A 26953-nucleotide genomic window follows, 5' to 3' on the forward strand; every position below is an offset into this window, starting at 1 on the left:
CAATGTCCAACTGTAATAGTGTGTAGGTTGACATGAGTTCAGAGGAAGACGGTTTCACCGTTAAACATCTTTATTGTATATCAGTGATTGGGATGCAGTGTGTCACTGATGGAAGAATTAATTAACTCAATATATTATAACAAAAGCTAAGGACATAATTAGCTACAACTAGATTAAATATTAGTGCTATAAGTTATAAACCTGCTCTGCACAGAATCCACCAATATCTTCTTTTCTTTATCAAAACTAGGCTTCTACACAGAACAGTTAAACACAAAGAGAACTATCAGGAACAATGTTATTGTCTAGGTAACAATATAGGATTATCAAGGTCATGGATGAATAAAAAAATAAATTACAGATGTAGAATAAATATTTCTAAACTAGAATTACAGCTGGAATCACAACCATTTAATTATCCACAGCAAGCACGTTATAACAATGGCTGCAATGTTCACTGTCAAATATCACACAATGAACAATTGCTCCAAAGAATCAACATGCTGATATTGTCTTTTATGGTTTGAAACTATTATAAATTATGCAAAATAATTAATAGAAATGTATATCAAACTCGAACATAAAAAAAGTTATTTTTTATTTTTTAAAGTTTGCAAAATTTTAAATGAAAATATATTCTAACTTAGAAATTAGTATAAGGCTACAATGTCATAAATTCAGATGCAATTAATGTTCACTACAAAGATAATGAATAGCCTAGATCCTAGAATGTTATAGAGCAACAAACCTGTGTGAAAAATAAGAGGCTGCCCATGTCTTTATGTTATCCGTTGCTCCAACATGAAATATCCCCAAGGGAAAAACTCACACAGCTCACATAACTTTATATGTTATATATATATAGTATGAGTGAATAAAGATTTAAGTCCAATGAGTTTAACCTTTAAAATGCATATTTGTATTCTGTAAAATAAAATAGAAAGCATAACTTTAACTGTATTTTGTATATGTTTTCGTCTTTACAGCAGCAACACTACTTAACAATGCATGTTCTGGGTGTGTTTCCAATTCCCTATTTTTTTTTCTGTGTAGATTTGGAATCCGGACCAGATTTCCATTGAGCTGAGCACTCCACCCTCCACTTTAGGTGCCCCTTTGGAGGTGACCACAGGAAAGCATAAATTGATGAGCTTCTGGAAGCAATATAAACTGTAAGTAAGTATTGCAAGTTAGTATGCAACTCTCCCATGTTAACATTAGTGTAGGACCCACCGATATTGGGGTACTGTTGCAAAGTGGTGGGCAAAATACAAAATGGCCTCATGGTGTAACTGAATCAATATATTTGTTTGCTAACAAAGGTGAAAAATGTAAAACTGTATTTTTTTTCTGTGTTCTGTTCCTTTAACTGTATTTTCATACAATAGAAAGCAACAACAAAATAAAAATGTAAAGCCATGGCCAATTATGCCGCAAAAACAGAAACAAAATAATTCTTGACTAAATAATGGCCAACTGATTTATCTTCGGATCAACAACCCACATACACACTATACACAAATAAACCCCTACATGCACATACATACTCCATACAAAAATGTGCTTACATTCAAACACAAACATGATCACAAATACAACCCTGAGAGGATGGGTTAGTGGTAGATTCCAAGCTGACAAAGCATTGTGGTATTTGTAAAACAGGTGGGGATCTAGCTTTTGGCCACTATGGCGCTGGACGGGGGACCAAAAGCAATTCTGCACCAGATCCTTCTATACATTAGTTCCACAATCCAAGCCAATACTGGCACCTTGAAGCTGACAATGTAGATTTTAACAGGTTACACCATGTTTTGTTTTACTTATTTTCTTATAGATTCTCATACCTTGTACCCTTACCTACAGTGGGACATTTTCAGTGTTATATACCGTAAATTATATGTATACACTTTTATTCTCCTATTGACACTTGGGTGTTGTGTATGTTTAAATAGGGGTTTATCCTCTATGTTTTTTTTACTTGTCTAAGCTTTAAGGTGATAGGGGAAACACCTTTTTTACACATACACCTAGTACTAAATAATTTTGGAAGCGCCTATACACCTACTGGTATCCAGTATATATTCTTTTTATAACTTTGCATTTACTATATTGAATCTCATCTGCCCATTCCCTTAATCTATCCAATATCCTCTATGGAGAAGATGTATCATGTTCAGATATACATACCTTGTATTTGCATAAAATTTTTCTTTAATTTCTTTTTTAAAATTAATTCTGATAATATACGGAAAGATAGTATTGGAACGTTGACAATATATGTAACACTGTCTTTGTTATATATATATATTAGCTGTTTACAAGATGCTGCTGTCAATTTGATTAATTTTCTTTTTCAAGAGGATATTGTTGTCTGGAAAATGTAATACCCTAGATGAAAATCACAGGATAAAGTTCTTTATCTTGTATTTTTATATCTTTGGTCAATGTATCATTATAGTACCTCAGAGTTTCAGATGTATATCTTGTACACTATAATAGCTCTGACAATGTTTGGACCATAATCAACACATTAAAGTTCAGTGGAAAAAAGCAAAACACAAATGAAAGGTTTTGTAAAAGCTGTCGCCAGTAGAAACACACACAGATTTCTTCTCTTTGGTGCAATTTGATGTCTTTTCATGTTTTGTTTATTTTTTTTAAAAGCACAGAAATAAATATAAACTAAAGTAAAAAGTATTAACTATATTAACCCCTTAAGGACACAACTTCAGAAATAAAAAGGAATCATGACGGAATATTTCTGCCATGTGTCCTTAAGGTTTTATATATATATATATATATATATATATATACTTCTTTTTTGAGTACTGGTGTCAATTATACAGATATGTATTATACCTTTCGTTCCATTTTGCAGCACACACACACACACACACACATATATATATATATATATATATATATATATATAATATAATATAATATAATATATTTATATATATTCATGTAATATGCAATTATATGATTTTTCTTGATATTGTTGCATAGTTAAATACCATGTTTTCACTTTCCTGTTTCTGTTTACCTCTTATTTCCCTCCCCCCCACCCCTGCTTTTTGTCCTTGTTATTAGTTATTTTGTTATTTACATATATTGGCATTTTCATACTCTACCTCTTACTTCAGGCAAATAGCCCATATGTATACATGCAATGCATTTTTGTCTCAATAATTGTCAGTGACCTATCCCACTCAATAAGTGCATATTATATTTTTGTAAAAAAATAAATAAATAAATAAATAAATAAATAAATAAAAATACTTTGCCCAAAATATTATGTTGACATACCTGTAATTAATTAAAAACAGTTATGCTACTGGCACAGCTGGCTAGCATACAAATACCATCTGTCACAAGAAACAATCTCTAGCCCGTAATATTTTACTGTGCTGTTAAAAGAGATAATAGTGTCATGTGCCATATGTAATTTTTGGTTTATGTTTAACATATGGTCAACGTATGATCTTTTAACTACCTATACACAATGTACACAAATAAATAAATAAATGAATTAATTTAGACTTCCTAAAAAAGCACAATATCCTTTAAGATTAAAGAAAAACAATGAAAAAGTATATATTTTCTCTCTCTCCCTCTATCTTTCTCTTAACACATCGCATTACCATCAGGAAAATAGATTTAAATGTAATAAAGATGCATTCAAATGTACCATTATCCGAAACCAGATGATGAAAAAGACAAAGTGTTATGTAATAGGATTACATTTGATTAGTTAAACAAAAATAGCATCGGGACATATTATCTAGCACAATGTCAATGTCTATAAATAGAAATTGTTCTGAAATCCTTCATGTATTAAACAGTGAACACTTATTAAGTAAGGCTTTTTCAATACCTCTATGGGTCATTGGGTTAATACCAAATTCGAGTTACTGATGGAGATTTATTAACATGTTTTTCACAGAAAAGTGGGATTGAGTTGTAAAAGTGAAGCAATCACCATGGAAACCAGCAAATTAAACATGTACATTATACTGCTTCCCATTGTGGTAGCTCCACACGTTGGATTTTATCCCACATTTTTATTAGTGAGACATGTAAATCCCCATTTCTATTAAGATACATTTTTCTTGATGGATTGTTTATAAATTGTAGAATAGGTTTCTATTATCCATGGTAATTAAGCATCAGGGGATGGAAAATGTAAACTAACAGTGACTTAAAAGCAGTGGTTGTCTTATTAAATACGTGTATGTGTTAATAAGTAGACCATTAGCTATTTTGAACTCAAAGGTTCATTGATGTCAATATCAACCTGTTGGCTGTTGGGAATCCTGGTTGTTGTAGTTCAACAGCACATTGAGAGTCTGCCAGCTATCCCTGACATATATCATATTGTTTTTAGGTTGACAATGAAATAAGTAGGCCTAACAGCTAACTATATTACTCTTTGATTCATAAACCTTTGCAGGTTGTCATAGATTACATTCTAATTACACATCAAAGCAAGATAATTAATGTTTTAACAACATTTGCTGCATCCTTTGAAGTTGTGAATGTAGTAGAGAAGCAAAGAGTTTTTTCTTCCATGTGGATATATTTTGCGCGGTGGGTGGGGGCCATAAATCACAATGGGGGGACCTACTGTCCACCCCAGCCCCCTCCCCTGAACGGTGGGTGGGGGCCCTAAAAAAAACAATAAGAGGGGACCTACTGCCCCCCCAGCCCCCACCCCTGAGTGATGGGTGGGGTCCATAAAAATAAAGAGGGGGGACCTACTGTCCTCCCCCCGCCCCCCACCCGTGAGCGTTGGGTGGGGGCCATAAAAATAATGAGGGGGGGACCTACGGTCCTCCCCTCCCGCCCCCACCCCTGCACGGTGGGTGGGGGCCATAAAAATAATGAGGGGGGGACCTACTGTCCTCCCCCTGGCCCCCACCCCTGCACAGTGGGTGGGGGGCCAAAAAAATCACAATGGGGGGACCTACTGTCCCCCCCCGTCCCCCACCTCTGAGTGGTGGGTGGGGGCCCTAAAAAAAAAATAAGGGGGGGACCTACTGTCCCAACCCCCGGCCCCCACCCCTGAGCGGTGGGTGGGGGCCATAAAAAAACAATAAGGGAGGGACCTACTGTCCTCCCCCCCAGCCCCCACCCCTGCACGGTGGGTGGCGGCCATAAATCACAATGGGGGACCTACTGTCCCCCCCGGCCCCCACCCCTTAGCGGTAGGTGGGGGCCCTATAAAAAACAATAAGGGGGGACCTACTGTCCCCTCCCCGGCCCCCACCCCTGAGCGGTGGGTGGGGGCCCTAAACAAAACAATAAGGGGGGACCTACTGTCCACCCCCGGCCCCCACCCCTGAGCGGTGGGTGGGGGCCCTAAAAAAAACATTAAGGGGGACCTACTGTCCCCCCCTGCCCCCACCCCTGAGTGGTGGGTGGGGGCCCTAAATACTAATAAAGGGGGGGACCTAATGTCCTCCCCTCTGGCCCCCACCCCTGAGCGGCGGGTGGCGGCCCTAAATAAAATGGGGGGACCCTAGTCACCCCCTCCCCCCCCAAAAAAATATCCCCCTACCTACCCCCCTCACCCTAAAAATAATGAGGGGGACCTTTAACTAAGAACCTGTAAAAAAAATTGGAAAAAAACAACTTACCACTCGATGTTATCTTTCTTCTAAAATCTTTTTTTTTTCAGCCCCAAAAAAGGCCAAACAAAAAAACATAATAACCGACGCAATTAAAAAACAAAACAAAAAAAAAAACGAGCGCAAAAAATAATAATCCATCTTCACCCATGGAGGGCTCCGCGCAGACTGAGCTCTGCATGGGGGGGGAGGCTTATAAAGCCTTGCCATGCCCTGCAATTAAGCTAAGAACACTCTGATTGGCTGGTTTAAGCCAATTAGAGTGCTCTTTGTCAATTTACACAGCGTGGGAAAATTCCAAAGAACTTTCCCACGCTGTGTACAATGACACAGAGCACTGTGATTGGATGGCTTGAAATCCATCCAATCACAGTGCTCTTTGTCATTTTACACATTATTGTTTTTTTTAGGGCCCCCACCCACCGCTCAGGGGTAGGGGCCATGGGGGGGACAGTAGGTCCCCCCTTATTGTTTTTTCTAGGGCCCCCACCTGCCGCACAGGGGTGGGGGCCGGAGAGGGGGAGGACAGTAGGTTCCCCCCTCATTATCTTTATGGCCCCCACCCGCCGCCCAGTGGTGGGGGCCGGGGTTGAGGACAGTAGGTCTCCCCCCTGATTATCATTATGAACCCCACCCTCCGCCCAGTGGTGGGGGCCAGGGGGGAGTACAGTAGGTCCCCCCCTCATTATCTTTATGGCCCTCACCCGCTGCCCAGGGGTGGGGGCCGGGGGGAAGGAGAGTAGGTCTCCCCCCCCTCAATCACTATTGTGGCCAGAAAGAGTCCCTGTGGGTTTTAAAATTCGCCTGCATATTGAAGTCTATGGCAGTTCGCCCGGTTCGCCCGGTTCGCCCGGTTCGCGAACATTTGCGGAAATTCGCGTTCGCGGTTTGCGAACCGAAAATGTTATGTTCGCGACATCACTAAGGCAGAGCAGTAGATGTACACTAAATTGTTTGTGTATCAACAATTTGTGGATCTCACCATAGTTGGTTTCTCAATGAACATAAACTACTAACAGGGGGAGTCCCTTATAAAAAGCATAAAGAATTCTTGCCAGCTACAGTTATTAGATAATAGTCAAATGTCAGAAAGCATTATTGTAAAATAGCGTTTTTACTGTCTCTGTGAAAACAAATGAGTGTCTTTTTGAAAGCTCTATGTCTCTTCCCAGATTTTCATTTTCAATTTTTAATAAGCACGAAAAGACACCCGTACAGGTGTGAAACCAAATTATCCATGACAAAAACCTGTTCAGTGACCTACGAGTTGTGTAGACCTTACAACAAATTAGTAAATGTAAGCTTGAGTTGGAAGTTTTATCGAACTAGACTATTTTAGTTTCAATTTTACATGGTAGCTCTCAAGTCCTATAAAACTATAAAAATTATTAAAGAGAAAAAAAATGGAAAAGTTGTCCCTTACCTTTTAAATTTGATTTTGTTCAAAGTCCTTTCCGCTTTCCTAGCTTTGCCTTGCAGCCTTATCCCTGATGCAAATCAAGCAAATGCCAGTCACCTACATAGAAAGTGTAGTATTACATTATACTATATTGCATACATTATACTGCATACATGAATATAACATTCAAACACAGGGATATATCTTTTTTTGTTACAGTATACATAAAACAAACGCATTCCAAAAATATGTAAAACACATTCTTTTTACAACATTTACAGTTTACAAGAGATATTTTAAATTCTTTGTGTGTTGGCTCAGAAATTACATTCTAAGTTCTAGCACACATAAAAACAGCAAAACAAATGCTGTGTAGCAAAGTCTATTGCAGTTAACTATATTATAGATTATAGATTTGTACAATTTTATTTCTAAAGCATCTAAATCATTTCACTAAAAATTAACAGTTGCGATTGGTCAAGCATAGTGAAGAGATTTCCAAACCCAATGTTATGTTATCTTAGAAATCATATTTCATTATGATTTTATGTCCCAATAACTTGTAGCATGCACCTTAAAATCAGTATTGCACACATACATTCATATATATTAATATATACATAGTAATTTGATATTTTATAGGGGCTATTTTGTTAAATTCAATTTAATATTGTAACAGTGTTTGGTAGCTTGAGATAATATAACAACCCCTGGATGTTGGGCTAAGGTAACATCCCCAGGATGTACTTGAAAACCAGAGTAGTCTAAATGTTCCTTTCCTGGTTAAATACTTTGTTATTATTAATATTAAGGAAAAAAAAAAACAGAATAGTTAATTTACTAGAAGAATTTAAATAATAATAAAAAAAAACGTAAAAAATAATATGATCATCAAACAGGGCTATTCAATAAATATGAACTGTTTTGAATTCAACATTAAATTCAAAATTTAATTTAAAATTTTAGACAAATTAACTGTACTGAAAACATGACTTAATAATTTTATTTCCTTTATCATTCAGCTGTTTCGGCTTAACATTTTTAATCCCATTTAAATTCCACACACTTTAGTGACTAGTCATTTAAGGCTTCGGTCTTGAATGCAGAGAATTATCACATAATGGTATCCTGTGGAATATTAGTAAAGGGGCACATTTTCCGTTCTTGGTTATGAAATACACGGTATTGTGTTTCTATGCATGCTCGGGGCAATGATGTTTCACATCTTGTAATTACAAGCATTTTACTGTAATCAGGGCCAGTACTACCAGAAGGCTGCACAGGTGTCTGCCTTAGGGTGCACCGGTCCAGAGCTGCAATGTCTAGGTGACAGGATGGAAGGGGGGGGGCACAGAGCTGCACACCCTGACAATTACAATTCTGAAGTGTGGGCTCACAGACCAAGGTATATTATCTTCTTTATCCTTTACTTGGTCAAACAGGGAACTGCTCACTGTGACTGGAAGGAATGGGTAATGAGTAATGAGCAGCTGTCACACTGGTGGAGAATATAGAAGATTCTCTATCTCAATCAATGAACTACAGAGAGAATAACATACACAGTGGGGAGAGCAATAGATGCTGAGGGTTAGGAGACATTGGGGTTAGAGACACAGGGTGGCAGGAGACACAAAGGAGGGGAGTAAGAGACACAAATGGGGATAAGAAATACAAGGGGGAGACACTAGAGGGTAAGAGACACTAGAGGGTAAAAGAGGGTGTTTAAGAGAAAAAAAGCTGACAAAAGGTAACACTGAAAGGGGTTAAGATACACTAAAGGTGTTAAGACATTCAAAAGGTGGTAGAAAAAAAGGCATCTTTTAGCCAAAAACCTTTGCACACTGACTGTAATTTTTCAGCTGTGTTGTGAGATTATTTTGAATCCTAATTTACAGGAAATTCGCTGACATCAGCTTTGGGCCTTCAATGACGCCATAACATAATTTGAAAATTCCCAACTCCAAATGTGAATCTCAGGGTGCAGCAGGATCTGCCTTGACAATGAGGATCAATGAACCCAAACTCTTCAGAAAATACTGGTAATGAAGCAGGTCCTTTTATTTTTTAATACGTTAAACATTCAGACTGGGTAAAAAGCTAAAGTAACTACACTACGATGGTTTTCCTACACTTGTTCTTCCAGCAGCAATTTTGTCCTAAAATAAAAATGTGTTCACAGTTAAATATTTTTAAATGAAACCCAATGTGTTGGGGTGTGATCACATGACATTGATGGCAGCATGACGCCATTGATAGCAACATACATTCAACCAAACTGCAAAAACCACAGGCATTGCTAACGAAACATATGTTTTCATCATCACAACATATGATATGAAAAGTTTATAACATAGACAGATTGTGAGGGATAGCAAAATAAAGATAGGTTTGTATTATAATAACATATTAAGGAAAAGCCTTAGTAGGAACTGATTGTGAGAGATAAATGATTAATGAATGATAAGAAATATTCTTATAAATGATATGAGTTCATAAAGCACAAACTTCAAGATTTTTTCCCCAAGATATTTTAAAAGAAATAGACAAATACATAAATTCAAGAAGGTATGCACCTATCCATCCATCCATCCATCCATAGACCGAGCCTTATAAGTTAATCTCATACATTAGCATGCAATTGGTTGTTTTGAGTTTGTTTTAGACAATTTTTGCATTGTTAAACTGTATAAAAGCTTTAGATAGAGGCATTTAATGATTGAGTTCACTGAATAGATTTATGAAATAAATAAATAATGCTACTTGCTGCAATCTAGTTAAAAAATGCAATGATACTACTTAATTCAAAATATTTCTCACTGAGTGCAAAAACACAATCTGCGGGTAGCTGATATCATTTAGCCGGCTTAGATAGTTCTCCATACAGGTTATCTCTCTGCAAAAGAATATCTGTGTGCCATTTGCTATTAAAATGCCATCAATGAACCTTGCCCTGCTTGCACTTTCTGTTAAGAAATAACCAGGTTCTTATGCAGTAAAATATATGCACTTCCTTTGCCCAAGTTTATGACAGAGATTGAGGTTTCTTGGCAATTTAAATAATTGAAAGCCACATTTTTTTAAAACCTACAGGTCTTATCCTGTAGTTTTCAATAGCTAACAATCAATGTACAGTCACATTGCCAAAGTCACCCTGTTACACTCACTCTGTCACAAGCACCCGCCAGAGTCACCCTCATAAACACACAGGCACCCCTAGACACAGGCACTAACCCACAGACACAATGCACACAGCAAGAACACATGCATCCCCATATGCACAACACACGTAAGAAAAATCCCTACACATACATACTGCAAGACACAGAGATACATGTGCTCCTAGACACACAGATACACAGACACACACAGACAAAAATATGTATAGCAGGAACAGTCAAGGATACACAGTACGGTCATGGATACACATACGCACATATGTACAAGGATACTCACTGCCAGACACGCTCTCAGGCACATACACACTACACAATGCTAGATATGCACACATAGGTACCAATAAACACTGCCAATATATCTGACTGTGTGTATCAGTGTCTTTATGTGTTGGTGTGTATTTCGAAAGTGGCAACATGGCTGCAATGTGAGGGTGATGGTGTGTATTTGTGAGTATGTTTCCAAAGTGGCAACATGGCTTCAATGTGAGGGTGATATGGTATGAGTAATGTGGCAAGATATACAATATACATAGGGATAGATAGATAGATAGTTTTTTTTAATAAATATATAATAAAAATATGTATATAATCAAAAAAGGTATGCTCACAGGTCTCCTAAACATTGCCATATTTCAGCTGTATCTTATTGCACAATAAAGGAATTGTATTAATTTACAGAGACCTGTGAGTGCACTTTTCTTTGATTATTTATTTTGCCAAAAGTTAGTACCCAGGCAAGCACAAGACCCTCGTATATATATATATATATATATATATATATATATATATATATATATATATATATATATATGCATACATACACACATACACACATCATATATGTATATAATGCTCTATCTAGGCATACTGAAATGAAGAATATATTTTAGCATTACTTTCCAGGACACTCAAAATACTTGACTTCTGGGGGTGATTTTTTTTTGAAAACCGCTCTGTAGTGAAGGGGTAATTGTATGCATGCAGCATTATTATATTTTGTTATCTAGTCATCAACAAAGAATTTAAAAAAAAAAAATCATATGAAAGAATATTGAATTTTGATATTTAAATGCTCAAATGTGACTATCTATCTATCTACATATCTATCTATCTCTATTTAATTTGATTTTAACATATTCACACAAATATACATACATTCACATATATACACAAACATTACATGCATATTTGGCATGATGTGCCCATTAACTTCGAAAAATTATGTTTTCAAATACTGTATCGCACGGTAGGTAATGTTACATCTTGGATTAAAACTAATCGTGCATGGGCATCACTAGGACATATATGACCTTCCTTGTGATTTGTGGGAGTTACAATCTCAAGCAGCAGCTTTTACCATAAACTCAATCTCTCTCCCATTACTGATATGCCACAAGAGGGCTTCTATTTATAAAAACATAAAGAAAATCTAATCCTACCTACACACATCACACATGAGCACTGGTTTATTCCATTTCCTGAATAATTAAAACATAAAACCAAAAAAATCTAATGTTTTTGCAAATGGTCATTAGGAAACATCTCTCTAAGTCTCCAGAGTATGTAATTACTGTTGCACCATGCTATGCTACGTACTGCACATGCTATTCGGCTAGACATGGACCATAAAAAATATTTAGTGCAACAGGGAAGGGCAAATGAGCTGGTTTTCTTTATGCCACCACGTTTGTCCTTGCATCTCCGAATATATATCCCAGACCTTGTGGTTGGAGTTTAACTTTATATTATTAAATATGTTTATAGATTTTTACAATATAATGTTTCAGTGATATCTATGTGGGTCCATCGGCAGTGGACCAGTAGCTGCAAATCACTAACTTTAAATAATAGACCTGTCAATATCATAGTCCATAAATCTCTTAACCTGTTACAACTGTGATCACCATCCTCATCATGAAGATTTATAGACTGTTTCAAGCTGTCTAAAACATATTATAGGAAAACGTAGGGATCTCAGCACTGCAACAATTTTTTACTCTCACATAAACAAATACAAAACACACACACAAACACGCACGCAAAAGAATGTTATCTGTTCACAATCTCTATCCCCCCCTGCACTTATTTTATCGGTGACCTTGATACCTTCAAAACTTAATAATAAAACATATTAATGTGTTTGGAAATGGCACTGACTGCACAGGCTTTAGGTTTTAGGTTCCCTGCTGTGTATGTCGCTTTGATGTAAGTGAATTGCAATGTAGTTTAGTATAGTTTTAAAAAGCAATTGGATTTTGCAGCTTTGTCCATTAAATCTTACTATGCATTTGAACTGATTTTGCATGGAGATCAGCCCATGAGTATAGACATTGAATGTCTACTAAAATGCAGAGCCTTTACTGTACACAATGGAAAAGGGTTTTTGTTCGGGTTTTAACAGGCTCTGTACAATCCAGCCGCATGAGGTATGTTTTGCTAAAAATGAAACACGTTATTTGATCATGACATCTTTGATGAAAGAATACCTTTATGTACTGAGTGTTCTGAATGCTTTCTAACACCCCGCTATCCTGGTTTGCGTAGAAAATAGAATTGCATAACAAGAAGGCTTTTTCATACCACAGTTCAGCACAGTGGAAGCAATCATGTCCGATTTTCAGAATACGTGAGTGGCATGATCGTGGTGTAAAATTACTAATAACAGTGCCAGCATGTTAAACTTTAATTTTCAGAAAGTTTTTAAGGCTTCCAAAGGCAAGATAAACTTACAATTTAGAGTCCTGATGGAAGCCAGCTGACTCTATAACTCCAATACAATAATCTACAAATATTAATCAATAAATAAATGAGCAAACAAATATAAGTATGGGGTAAATTAAATTAATTACATTTCCCACAGTAAATATTGTAAAGCGCTATGGAATATGCTGGTGCTAAATAAATACCAGTAATAAAAAGAATAATAATAATAAATATAATAGTAATAAATCCATATATCCATATATGGAAACAAAATTGTAATATCTAGTGGATATCTAGTCGATGCTAAAATTCGAAATTTTTGCATCAAATACGTGCATCAATCTCTATAATACTCTATACTCATAATGCAGAATAATAATATAAACTATCCTGATTTCCACATCAACCCCAAAAAAAGAAAAAAAAGAAAAATATGGTTCTTATAAAATAACTTTATAATGTATACTCATTTAAACTGGATTGTCTTCAGGAACTGATAATAGAGCTGCAACTCGGGTTCTATAAGTTTCAAAGCATTCCAAACTTAAAAGACTTAATGCAGTGTGGTTTATCAAGTACAATGTTCAACACAGTTCAAAAGAAGCAATGTCCAACTCAGTTTTATTTTTGTGTTTTTCTGCTATTTATTGGTGAATACAAAAAGCCACATTTGGGGTTTAGTATATGGTTTAATAATTCATATAGAACAATACGCATGAAGTGGTGATTACTATTAATTATGATTACTATGAAAATAGAAATGTAATCTAAAGTGACACACTATGTGTGCTTATTTGCATAATACTGCATAGCCTTGTGGGTGCGAGGTAAAAATGTAATAGTTATAATGTAGGTTTCTGTTCATAATCTGTAGATGATATACAAATCTGTATGAATATTTTGATATGTACTCTATGTAGACATATAATGAAAGAATATTTATTTATGTATAAATACACACGTATATCAAATATGATATAGTAGTTGTAGAACCATTCCTGCAAGGTCTTTCAAGACTTTTAATGCTTTTTTTTTGTTTGTTTTTTTCTTTTCTTATTATACTAACTGGATTAGTAGGCATTACGTGCTGGGATTAATCTATTCCCTTTAGTGCATAATAGATAATACATTAAATAGTAAATTGAAGATAATATGAAACAAAAACAAAAGAAATTTTTTTTAAAAAGAATAAAAATCTTTCTTTGAAAAAAGGGGGTCCCAAGTCAAAAGACTATGGGTAACGATTCTCAAAAAAAATGTTAGTTTACCCACATATAACATGCATAACCCACTATAATTGGTAAGAAACAACATTTTTTTTTAAATATAAACTTTATTAGTATTTAAAGGGCATATCTACTTTATAGTGAAAAAGAAAGGTCCTAATCCATAAACCTTACTCTCATACTCATGGTGGTACAAGTGCTTAGAGGTAAAGGTAAAGGTAAATCCCAACCATATAAAAATCAGAATCAGTCCCACTCAGATCCTAACACACCCCAAATCTCTCTAGCTGCTTCAAGGCAGCTCTAAAACAAAATAAAAAAAAGCTAAGCTTACTATTCTGGCAAAGTGCATGATGGCAGAGCCCCAAGGAAACCCTAACAAAATAAAAATTACCTAATGGCCTGGGGTCAGGTTTTTCCAGCCCCTTTAGTCGTGTAATTTGTTTCTCAAAACAAAAGAAAGGAAACACATTTTTTAAGTTTCTGCAAATCCCCAGTCTTTGCACCTTATTAAAGCAGAAAATTGCTGATGATTGCTTTAATACCTTTAGCACTATAGAGCTTATATAATAGGTGTACTTTATGGGTACACCAATGGTTTTGGGGGCTTGTAGTTTAATAAAGCATTATGTGGTATTATGTTACCATTATACAGAAGGGGTTGTAAGGCTGGTGGACTGCAAAAGGTGTCTTCGTCTAGCCCTCAATTTTCTTGAGAATTCCATAAATCTTATCAGATTACAGTTTGTATAAACCTATAGAATCCATTTCAAGCAGTGAAACCTGGTATAAATATGCTGTCTTCAAATGGAGCATTATTCCTCTTCCTCTCTTACGCCTCCAATTCTATTATTTCCAGAAATTAAATCTGATGTCAAACAGTGAAAATGACCATTCTGTAAACACACATATTTAAATAATAGCAAAAAAATGATTGTGAACCATAAAATTGTGTAGAATCAGGCATGTTGAATGTGCTGTAGTGCGAGGTGGGGATGACAACTAGAAAAATAATAAGGTGCTAGATAATATAATTTGACAGTGCTATATTCAGCAAACTCAACAAAAAAAAATCTGAGAAAATATAAAACTGTCAACTCAGTATGCTGGCAGTTAATCCGTACTCAGGGAATCCGTTTTAACTATTTGTGCACAGGGTTTTGCACGTTAGGCATCTTTCCAGTGATTACAGCAGGATTTTTTTATACTTCTCCAAGTTCTATGCTTTATGTATTTTTCAATTTCTAGATATGATTACTTGACACTTTCCAAAATATCTATCCCAGGTATTATTTATCATATTTGTGTTAATGAATGTATTATATTTATATATGGTTCTTACGGTTAGCTAGAATAACTGTATCTGTCCATGGTACTGAAATGCAATAAATAAAAAAAGAAATTGAACGCTTATTACTTACAGCACCATGGACAATATTTTAATCAGTAATAAGATTAAAGGGATACTAAAGACATCCAGACCACTTTGTCTGAATGAAGTGGTCTGAGTGCTGTTTCCTCCTATTTCCAAGACTTTCATGTAAAACATTGCCGTTCAGTAGTAATAGCAATGTTTACATTCCAGGGTTAAAAGGAAAAGCACATTCTCTACATTTTATATTAGTAGTTGCGAGGTAATGAAAAATGTATGCAAATGATGGGTAAATTTGGAACATGCAATCACTAGGGAGGAGTACCCATGCTGTTTTTGTTAGGAACCAGTCAGATTGCCCACTCCTCCTTTTAGTATCACCAGCACTAACACACTCCAAGCTGTTTAGGATAACCTGGGGGGGTGGGTAATTTTGTATTCATTTGAAACCCTTCTCCACTTACTTATATATATAAGACATTTTTGATGGGCCTTACTTCCTGACTATTTACATAAAATAGAGCTATCTGTGGTTACTTCACCACTCCCTCAGGGCAAATTTTTGGCTTGTTTTGAATCTTCAATGATTCAAGACAACCTCACCTTAGCAACATCATTTATATGAATCCATTGAGGTAGGTTAATGTGCCCTGTACTCTGTGCTAAACATCTAACTAAGGACTCCCTGACATGTGTTATGGCATTGAAGTGGGACCTCGGTGCACCCCTTCCTATCAAGAAAATTGGCAAAAACTGTCACTCTTTATTTTTGTCAAACAGGCAAATACATTGTATTTCATCCCTCCGAGACTTTTAGAAATGCATTTAACAGCAACAGAATTGTGCTGGAATGTATTTTTTCTGAGATAGAGGTACCTACCTACAGTGTTTGTAGTGCTCTTTCAAACTTGTTTCCCTATGAAGAGCTTGCATCTGCTGGCTGGTTCAGACATTCTTCTCACCAAAGCCTTGAACCTTCAACTATCCAAACTAGTCAAGGCTGTCACAATCTCTGAGAACAAATTATTTGCCAGAAGGATGCTTTTAGCCTGTAAAGCCCTGGAGGGACCATGGAATGATATTACTTGACAAGACTAAATAAGTTATGGATAAGATGTTGGCCTTAAATCATGATTCTTCAAAGGTGCTTTTATTTCAGGACTCAAATTTGAAACACAAGAAGCCATCAACTTGTCATTTATCACACCTACGCACCAGTGGATCAACACGGTATTAATTCAACTTTGTCTCTATAGCTAATTTAAAGCGAAAAAATATATTTGTCTCTTCTTATCCTCACCTTGCTCTACCTCTTCCCTCCCTCATTAACACCACATATTTATTCATACTGTACACATAGATCATCTCTACTCTCCCTTGGTATTTTTCTCTATTGATCCAATGTTTATTGCACATGTGTGATTACATTTGCTCCAATCGAACTACATTTTGATGCAATAATATTTGGTAATAATCATAATTTCCTTGTTAAGAAGAAATTTAAATAAATAAACAATTACAAATATTTTGTAACTTCTACTATTAGCAGTTATAGTCATTTAGCATGTTAAGAGCTGAGTAGATCTGCAATCAACCATTAATTACTAACAGTGTATTTTATGTTTTAGATTCTGCAAATTAAACTATATTTGCATATGTCCACATGTATATGCATTAAGCAACTCTTTAATAGTGCACAAAAAGCTATAATTCACAATTTATACCTGCACTTTTCTGAACCAACTAAAACTGAAATCATGAGTAAGGATAATAACCTTTGCTTTTATTAGAAGGTGTATTTAAAAACTACCAGTACAAGTGTAAAAATTCTTTATAATGGATTATTTAGTTTAGTGATAATTTTCTGTTTCAACAAAGAGCTTGAAGCTCTTGCTTAGAAGCTTCGTTTAGCTCTGCTCAGTTAAGCTCTGCAGTGAAATGCTAGCTCATGGGCTGAGAGCTTCAGCTATTCACTGACTGCCAGGCTTTTCTCTCTGTCAGAAGTAGTGGACTAAGGAAGTGGTGCCCAGTGGACCCCAAGTATAAAGTCAAACCATTCTAAAACAGTTTGACTAGTTACCATGGGATGGTGCTAGAGAACTCTTTAAAATAATAACAATTAAAGTGTGCTGTAGTGGTTATGGATGTTTTGAGTGTTACTTCATAAAAAAATTCACAGTATATTTTAGTGAATATCCACAGTTCTATTTCATTAAAGCAACTTCAAATACTAATGTGCATACTATTGATATAATGTTTTTTTCATGTATTCAATTCTCTGCAATATATGAATATTGAGGGGTTCACAGATATGTATAATGCAATCTAAGCTCTGCACAGACATTTCTAGCACATGGATATTAGCTGCAAGAAATCAGTTGTGTTAATGAGTTTCTGTATTGTTCTTTCTATATATGAAAGCATAGTATGGTTTCATGTTTCAGAAACATACAAAAGTGTCAGGCTTATTTTTAATAGAAGTATTGATCTAGAATCTCAGCATGTAAGAACATTTTGTCTGTAAGTGTAATGTTTCCCCATGAAAGCACCACATTTGATTGCCTTCCGATGATGTCCATCGTGCTGGGTGATCTATGGATTGTTTCAATTTCTATGCACAGAAAGGTAAATTGAACATTTTGAGTTAGTTCACAGTAAGATGCTGATAGACATGCCAAAGTGACTTTGCTTAAAGGCTGTGATTATATAAAAATGTAACCTAAATGTTCTGATAGAACATGTTCAAAAACCATGATTTTAACTTGAAGGCTCATTGCAGAATTTAACGTTGGCTATTTTTTTACTTACATACACAGGACTTTGGCGGATGTTATGCATCGCTTAATAAAAACCACTGTAGGCTACAGCAGTGGCAAAACTAATGTAGAGAGGGCAAGAAAGCTTTTTGGACCTCGCTCTAGTGTAAGAGTGGCAAAAAGGTACATCCCCATCTATCGTACTACTTCAACAATGCTATGTCAGAGGAAGATCTACCATTTGCCTATCCTTGCTGGGTTGTATTTGTGAGCAATATTTTGAAAGTAAGCATTTTATATCTAGCATGTGTGTGTGCATTTAGGGGTGTATTTGCATGTACTGTTGCCATTGGAATGCAGTGGTGTACTTGTGTGCAGTGTTTGCATTTGAATACAAGAGTGTGTTTGTATGTAGCATTGTTTTTTACATGCTAGTGTGCTTTTGTGTGTAGTGTTGTTTGAATGAATTGGTGCTTGCATATAATTTAAGTGTTCTAATACAGTGTGTGTTTGTGTGTAATGTTTGTGTATGATTGCAGTGATGTGTTTGGATGTAATGCTGGCTTTTAAATATGGATGTACATTTGTGTGTAGTATTTGTGTTTGAGTGAAGGATGAGTTTGAATGCAGGGGTGTGCATGTAAGTAATATTTGAGTTAGATTGCAGGGGTGTGTTTGCATGTTGTGTTGATGTTTGATTGCTTTGATGTATGCATATACACACATACACTACCACATACATACATAAATACATAAATACATACATACATACATACATACGCAGATATACCTACACATTAACACACTGACACATGCAACCACATTCATACACAGATACACACACACACACACATACACACACACACTGACACATGCACGCACCCTGACACACAGATACACACAATGACTTTGGCTTATATTGTGCACAAAATGTAACTGTTGGTCTAATTTGAGAGCCATATGTATTGCAAATTCATATCTTGAATTCCCGACTAGCACCCTCATAGTTAAGTATAACAGTTAAGCATAATTACTGGCATTCTATAAGATGGTAGTTTGTGAGGTTTTAGAGCCTAAGGCAATCTAGAGAAGGAACTGCCATAGATGTCAGAGCAATGGCATCTGAACTTATTGTTCCAAATATGAAGTGTAGTCTGCAGTTAATGTTATGCCACCTATAGCATTTTCGGCATTTTAAAAATGTTTCTTAATTTAATCTGTCCTTTGTGACTCCAGAAATAACTAATTAGAAACTGTGCTATCCATATTCTTAGTAGAATAAAATAAAATAAAAAAACTCAGACCTAATCTTATCTGTAGAACCACAAAATATGAAGAGATGTTTTTTTTCAACATGTCCATCCATTCAAAACACCCATTTCAGAATGCAAAATACTGAATGATGAGTACCTTTACTACATTAACACAACCTCAGGTTCATTACAAGTCAACGAGGGATAAAGAAAAATCAAAACTATTTTAACTTTGCATTACAGATGTCCCTGGAGACTCCGAGATGCTGTTTATTTTCAAAGCTCAAAAATTGTTTTGCTGCCAGTCTGAAATTGTCACTCACCACTGCATAATTCATCACTGATATCTAGCATGAATTAAAATAAGCTGAAGAAAAGATAACCTGATTTCCTTTTATAAAGAAATAAACACACACATCAAATGACACATTTGAAAAAAAAAAAACACAAACAAAAAAACACAAAAAAAATTGCACATATTCAGTATTGTATTATTTTGGGACAAAGCCAAGTTTAAATTTCATATACATTTTTTTTTTTTTTTAATTCTTTATTTTTATAGTGCAAGAGTGTACAGACAAGCTTCATACGCCACAACAGCATTATCAAGCATAGTGTGATAAACATAGATTATCAGTAACATGGCATTAGTAGGGATTGCACTTTTTTTTTTTTTTGTATGATAAACGAATAGCAATAGTAGAGTGATATTTGTCAGTAATTTAGGGATTCACTGAGGCTTAGTTCTTTGGTTATCGTAACTGACTATGTGCCCTAGGCACTGAGTGAGTGATCAAACATATATGGTCTAGCTTAAAGTGTATTAGCAAGTTATGGGAATGCCTCAAGTTCAACATTATATACATCCTTACTTCAAGGTTAAGTTTGGTGACGCTTTTTATTCGTTAGAGTGGGTGTCAGAGCCCTAAGTTTTTTAGTGTGGCATTCTAGATTGTGTTCCTCGCTTGGTATAATGCGTGAAACATGCTGTGTAAGCTGGAGGCAGTGTGTCTGGCTGAGCACAGTTGGATTTTATGCTAGGGCAGGTAAGAATGAGCTTAGATCATTGTCTCTGGGTTTCGGCTTAGTTACTTTAGTCCGCCAGGTTGAGCAGGATTTGTGTAGTCGACCGTGTCTGCGTCGGCTCCATGGTTGGTCAGCAGGTGGTTCTCCTGCGGCTCTCACCGCTGTGCGTTCGCTTGGTAGGTGCCGCTTGTGCCCTGGAGCTGCAGTTTAGTCGTCCTGCGCTATGCGTTGGCGTATGGCGGTGGTTATGGTGTCGTAGGTCCGATCTGGCAGGGTGGGCTCTTTCTAACTGGATGCAGGGTGGGTGGCTTGTTGTTCAGTCCCTCTGGCCTGTTTTGTCGGGGTTGGCAGTTGTATGGTCTGGTGACCCCTGAGGGTCTGCTGTATGAGGGCAGTTCAGTAGAGTCCCGTTTTGTGTGTGTCTCTTTTCCCCTTATTGTTTGCCCACAGCCTGTACCTTGATCTTGCCAGCATAGCCTGCCAGTATAAGCCTGGGGTAGGCTGACATGGTGGTCTGATGGTGCTTGGCGATTTCCCCTTCAGTCAGCTTGTTCATTTCGGCTGTTCGCGCACATGGCTGGCGCACGGCGGCCATTTTGCGGATTATCGCCCGCTGGAGATTCCTTGCCAGGGCGGGTGTTGAGGCCCAGGCTGCCACTCTGCTTGATGCCCTTATAGACCGGGATGACCCCCCCGGTCCAGAGGGGGGGGGGGGGAAGCGAACCTCCGGCCGGAGACCCGGGAGAGCGGCCGTCTCAACCCGGCTCAAGCACCATCCAGCTCCGGACCCCGGGCGGGTTACTGTCGGCGCCGGACAAGGTTTAGGCGGTATTCACGCCCCTGTTACTGGGGGTCTGTGTGGTCCCAGTGTGGGTTCTTTGTCCCGGGTGGCCTCCAATTTGCGCCGCCCGTCGGGCCCTGGAGCGGGAGCTCAGACACAAAACGTCTGATCCCGTCGGCGGTCAGGCCCCGCCCCCTAAATTTCATATACATTTTATTAACAGAACAAATGGATCTTACCGGTGTAATGGTTTACTTTATATATTGCCATTGAGAGATTGGGAAAGTAGCAAGACACACGTATGAAACAATGCATATATTAAATGAAAAATGATTCTATATTTTCATTAGATCTGAATGTTCTACATCAATATGAGTACATTAGATTTAGATTTCTTGAGAACCATTAACAACAATAAAAATAAGAAAATTGTAAAAATAAAAGCCCAGAAAAAAAAAATTAAATAAAATGCTGTCCAACTTTTTATGCTCGTTTGAGAGTGCGTGTTTATGACCTTACATTTTAAATTATCTACTAGTTAACAATTTTGTACTATTCATTCAGTTTTTAAAAAATGTTAGTTGTACTAAGGTTAAAGCCATTAAAACATAGTTTTCTATAGAATTATGATATTGTTTATATAAATTAAATGGTACAGAATACATGCAATCAAACAGAAGAGAATAGAAAACATATTAAAATGATATCTTTGAGAATATATTAAAGAATTTATATCAGAAATGTTATAGTTATAGAAAAGCTTTTGAACTGTTTTCTATTATGAGATTATACCACAGATGGTTTAAGATTAGGGTGGTCACAGCAGTCTTAGTTAGAACAAAGATTAGACTCTGCTGAAATTAATATCATCAGACATTGTACTCTTTAAATGAGGAATGCAGCTTCTTTGCCAGAATATTAAATGAGGAAGAAGAAAGAAAAGAGCAAATCCTTTGCAGACTTATCGATCATTGAGATGTGGATAGGTCAGTTATTGAAGTGGCTAGCAGATCATATATAGGATTACAAGGCAGGGGGTAAATGGTATTTTATGTACTTTTATTTGTGCAACTATTTGCCACCTACTGATTCCTCATAAAAAAGGATTGAATTTCATACAATGAAACAAACAGATAAACTCGTGCATTAAGTGCCAGCCCTGACAGGCCAATAAATGAGCAGGAGATATGAATGTGTAAATTAAACACACTGTGCATTAAGGGCAGTTAAAAATATAAGCTCTTTTCCCTGACGATGGGATTGAAAATTATTATTATTATTTTTTTCTGGAACCAGGGGGGATAGCATTAAAAAAAAATGGGGAATTCAAAAAATAGAAGAGTAGGGGGAAAAGAGTAGGGGATTCCAATATGGTAAAGCAAAGTGGAATAAAATAATGAAAGGCTAACAAATGAGCAACAAAAACTTGGTAGGAAATATACACACAATTCCTCCAGTAGGCTAATTAGGAACAAAGTTTCTAAAGTAAAACGTAAGCTTTATTGTAGTCAAAATATAAAACATATACAAATTTTAAAAAGTACATAGCTAGGGAGCAGAGAGCAATTGCCTCTAAGCATGTGGGTACATTATCCCTGGGTAAAGCCTTGACAGTGCATTCCATATGGATACTGAATGTTCAGAGCAAATAATGTATTGCTACTGCATCAAAAGGAAATAAAGGACCACAGGGGGATCATTAGCTAAGCAGTGCGCTATATCTCATCCACTAAGAGGAAAACTGCACCATAATGGGGCTTGAGGACAGGCGGGTTAGGAGATAAAGATAAGCCAGGAGATGATATGGAGAGAAATCTCAAAATAGAATATTGAAAGTGGTCACTAACACTATATTCATGAAGATTCCTGTTGATCCACCTGCTGAGCTTAAACCAAGCAGCTCTTAGTATACACCTTTCCGGGTGATCAGCACTACTGTGGTGAAGCAGAACTTCTATCTATCTGACTACTTGATCAACAATCTGCAGCTCATATGAAACACCTTTGTGGGTGTTCTATGCCAAAAAGCTAACCCAAACTGAAAAAAGTTCTACTAAGGCTAAGATGTAACAAAAAATAAAAATGAAAGCAGTGTAGAGTGCATAGTGCTATAAGTGCTCAAATAGTGAGTGAGTTAATCAACCCCACGCGCGTTTCGGTGCTAACAACGGCACCTTTATCAGGGGCTCAGCGCTGCACAAAGTGACAACTCCTAAATGGCAGAAAATTGAGCAGTGAGACAACAGGGGTATGATCAACTTCATTAAGTTAAAGTAATATTGTTGCTTAGAAAGCCCCTTTAATATTCTACACCACCTTCCTTAAACAACAACCCAGCTTAAATAGCCCCCAAGGAATATTTTTTTATGGATATCAATTCCTTTGAAAAATATTGAAACATACTTGCAGGTCAGTTGTACAGGAACATGGACATAAAGATTTCTGTACGCTCTAAAGGTTTTAAATGTAATTAAATTGTATGCACCAACATGTGCTGCTTTGATTACTCTGCATATCTTTCTAACATGTTATAATAAACATGTTTAATATTTATCTGAAAAATAGCTAAAGCCCATTTTTTATTTTATTCAATATGATTTATTCTTTAAAAAGCCCAGGTAATTTAATACTAGTGTTAAACCTTTATATCACGCTGACAACCATGGAATAATTATCCGGAATACTTAAATACCACAGCAGTTTTATATATGTATATATATACACACACACACCTTTTTCTAATTTGTCTCTTTTCTTTTTGGAATCGTAATGTTCCATTACTTTATCTGAAGCCGTTGTACTTTAGCAACATTAAAGTAACAGAAATATTTCCAAGCAAAGACATGTCTAAAGACCGAAGCAGCAGCCAGGCTAAAGCCATTTGTCCTTCACACTGGGGAGTTATCTCATGCAAGAGTAGCCATGGTGATCATTTTTACCCCAAAGTTGTTTCACAGTTAGTATCAGTATAATCCCTGCAGGCTGCAATCAATGAAACACAAACCGTTTGGCACGGATCATGATTTCCATGATGGATTTGTACATAGGAATACTGAAAAATAACCCAAAACACAGCCAGCTCACATTCCTTTGCCACTTGGTGAAAACACATTAATATTTTCTCTTTGGACATTGTAGGAAGAGTAAACTACCTTGAACAATTTTAGTATATTAAATATTTATGTGTGCAGAAACTGTAACATGATGAGATATTGTCGCCTTTGCTTTTACTTTCTGTGAATGTCTATTGCATTTTTATAGTATTGATTAGAATTCAATGGGGGCTAATAGATGTTTAAATGTGATGGTATAGGCTTTTTTATAACAATTCAAAGTAAAAATCAATAATTACAATATGCTGTGAGAAAAGACAATAATATCTGCTTATCATCCATTTTCATTGGGACATAAGTCATTTCTTTGTTGATGAAAACAATTGTTAATTAGAACATACAATACATTTTTGATGTCTTGAGATGAAAGAAAAATAATGGAATACTGGGATGAAAACTGAAAAAATAATCAAAGTGAAATGTCCCCTTGAACGCATTAGTATTTTGTGATGCACACAGATTATTCTTTGCTTCAGAATTCCAACATAACTGTTAATACAAAGTACATGTATCTGTTTGTTCCCAAGAGTGTCAACTGAATGTGGCTTGTGGGGGTTATATATTTAAGCTTTCACTTATGGTACTCTGCATTCTTCATGATAAGATCAATAGATAACGCGATAACAAGTTATTAAATGGTACTTGTAAGGTAACACTCAGATTCCTTCCAGCACACACTTAGTCACACTCTTAAAGACATACACAAAATTTGATAACATCATATTCCCATGTGCTCAAAGCTTAGTGCATATATATATATATATATATATATATATGTATATATATATATATATATATATATATATATATATATATATGTATATATATATATATATATATATCATAAAACATACAAGATCCAGCACACTTGCTCATTCACTAAACAGCGATTTCAAGGCTCACAGAATGTAATAGTTTTATTTAACCCCTTAAGGACAGATGACGGAAATATTCCGTCATGATTCCCTTTTATTCCAGAAGTAGTGTCTTTAAGGGGTTAAAAACACCTCACCAAGGCACAAAATAAAGGGGTTTTAATTACAGTTCATGATCATACATTACTTAAGCCTACCACAACATTAATTTACCAAATTCTTGGCAATGTCCGCTCTTAGGAGATTAATCCACCTACTTTGAAACTGCTTCCACCTGGGACACTCTGCAATGCAAGGTTAGATAGGGCCCTGTAATGAGGCACCTGTGACAGGGAGGGGTGCAAAACTGGGGAGTTGGCCTGAACTCCCAAATATATATATTAAGATTTAATGTCTTGGCCAGCGTCAAAATAATCTCAGTACTTTTAAATGAACATCTCAAAATCAGAGTGTTTTTTATATGTACAAATATATAGATATATAAAGATGACTATATAATCTATAAGTAACTATATCACAATTTAAAGTCTAATTAGAATGAGGATTCCTGGAGGTTGCATGATGGATCACTCAATACAACTTCAATAACATTTGTAACAAATCCCAAATTGCATTCACTAATTAATTCTCTACTTACCATTAGGACAAAGTAAGTTTGCAACTTGGCCACAGACAGTTTGGAAGTGACGTAGTATGTGATTAGATCATAATCTCTCATTTGACCTTATATTGATAAACTATCAGCAAAACTAGATACTTCATTAAGAAACAAATTCCATTTAGATCCCCTGATAAGAAAATTGATTGTGTAATAAATATTAGTGCCAGTCAAAGACTATAGGGACATATTGTACGCATTGGTGACATTAATTCATCTCAGGAAACTCAACACATTTTTTTTATTTATTTTTTTTAGTGTATCTGCAGTACTCAACAATTTAATCTGTTAATAGACTATAGCAGTTAAATCTTGAATCCAGAAGTATCCTTGACATTTGCTTGGTACATTGTGACTTTATTGGAAAGTGACCAACGTCTGCTGTTACCATCTGTCTCATTACATATAATTCCAATCTACTCTTGAACCGTTTGGTAAAAAAAATCATACACCAATTTCTTCAAACATCTGAACCATAGTCTTTACAATTAAAATTATGCTACACTTAGCAATATACATAAACATTCTACATTTCCAAAAATATACATAAATGATCATGAGAAAAATATCAATATATTCTTCCTGATAAAACATTTTATCAGGCAATTAATTAATCAATAAATTAGAATTTTCACTATCAATCTATTTGCCTTCTAGAGATGATATATCTTATGCCTGTGCTTAACCCCTTTAATTAGGTGGAAACAAAGAGTGATGTATTAACATCAAATTGTTGCTCTCTGCTTTGACTCAGATAGGACTGAAAAAATATATGATAAAACAACATTTTAGCCATTATTTTCCTTTGAGGTTCTTCTTATCTGAGGAAAGGAGATGTAAGAAGGTCTGATTTATTGATAAAAAGTCGATAGTTTAAATCCCACAAGTAAAAGAGTTTAAAAGAAAACAAAAGTTGAGTATTGATGTAAAAGAAAGGTTTCTAGAAAATATTTAAACTGTAAAGAATGTGAACAGATATTAAAAT

General features: G+C 35.9%; 1 protein-coding gene across 2 annotated transcripts in view; it reads right to left on the reverse strand.

The window, feature by feature from the left end:
• The window catches only part of SYT1 (synaptotagmin 1), a 597051-nt gene that overhangs the window by 277470 nt on the left and 292628 nt on the right, over positions 1 to 26953 (reverse strand). For both annotated transcript variants that reach the window (XM_063446974.1, XM_063446973.1), the window contains exon 4: positions 7054 to 7146. The gene's annotated coding sequence lies outside the window, so the exon portion shown is untranslated. The remainder of the gene's footprint in view (positions 1 to 7053; positions 7147 to 26953) is intronic.

This window comes from Pelobates fuscus, chromosome 3 (genome assembly GCF_036172605.1).
Source record: "Pelobates fuscus isolate aPelFus1 chromosome 3, aPelFus1.pri, whole genome shotgun sequence".
Lineage (NCBI taxonomy): Eukaryota > Metazoa > Chordata > Amphibia > Anura > Pelobatidae > Pelobates > Pelobates fuscus.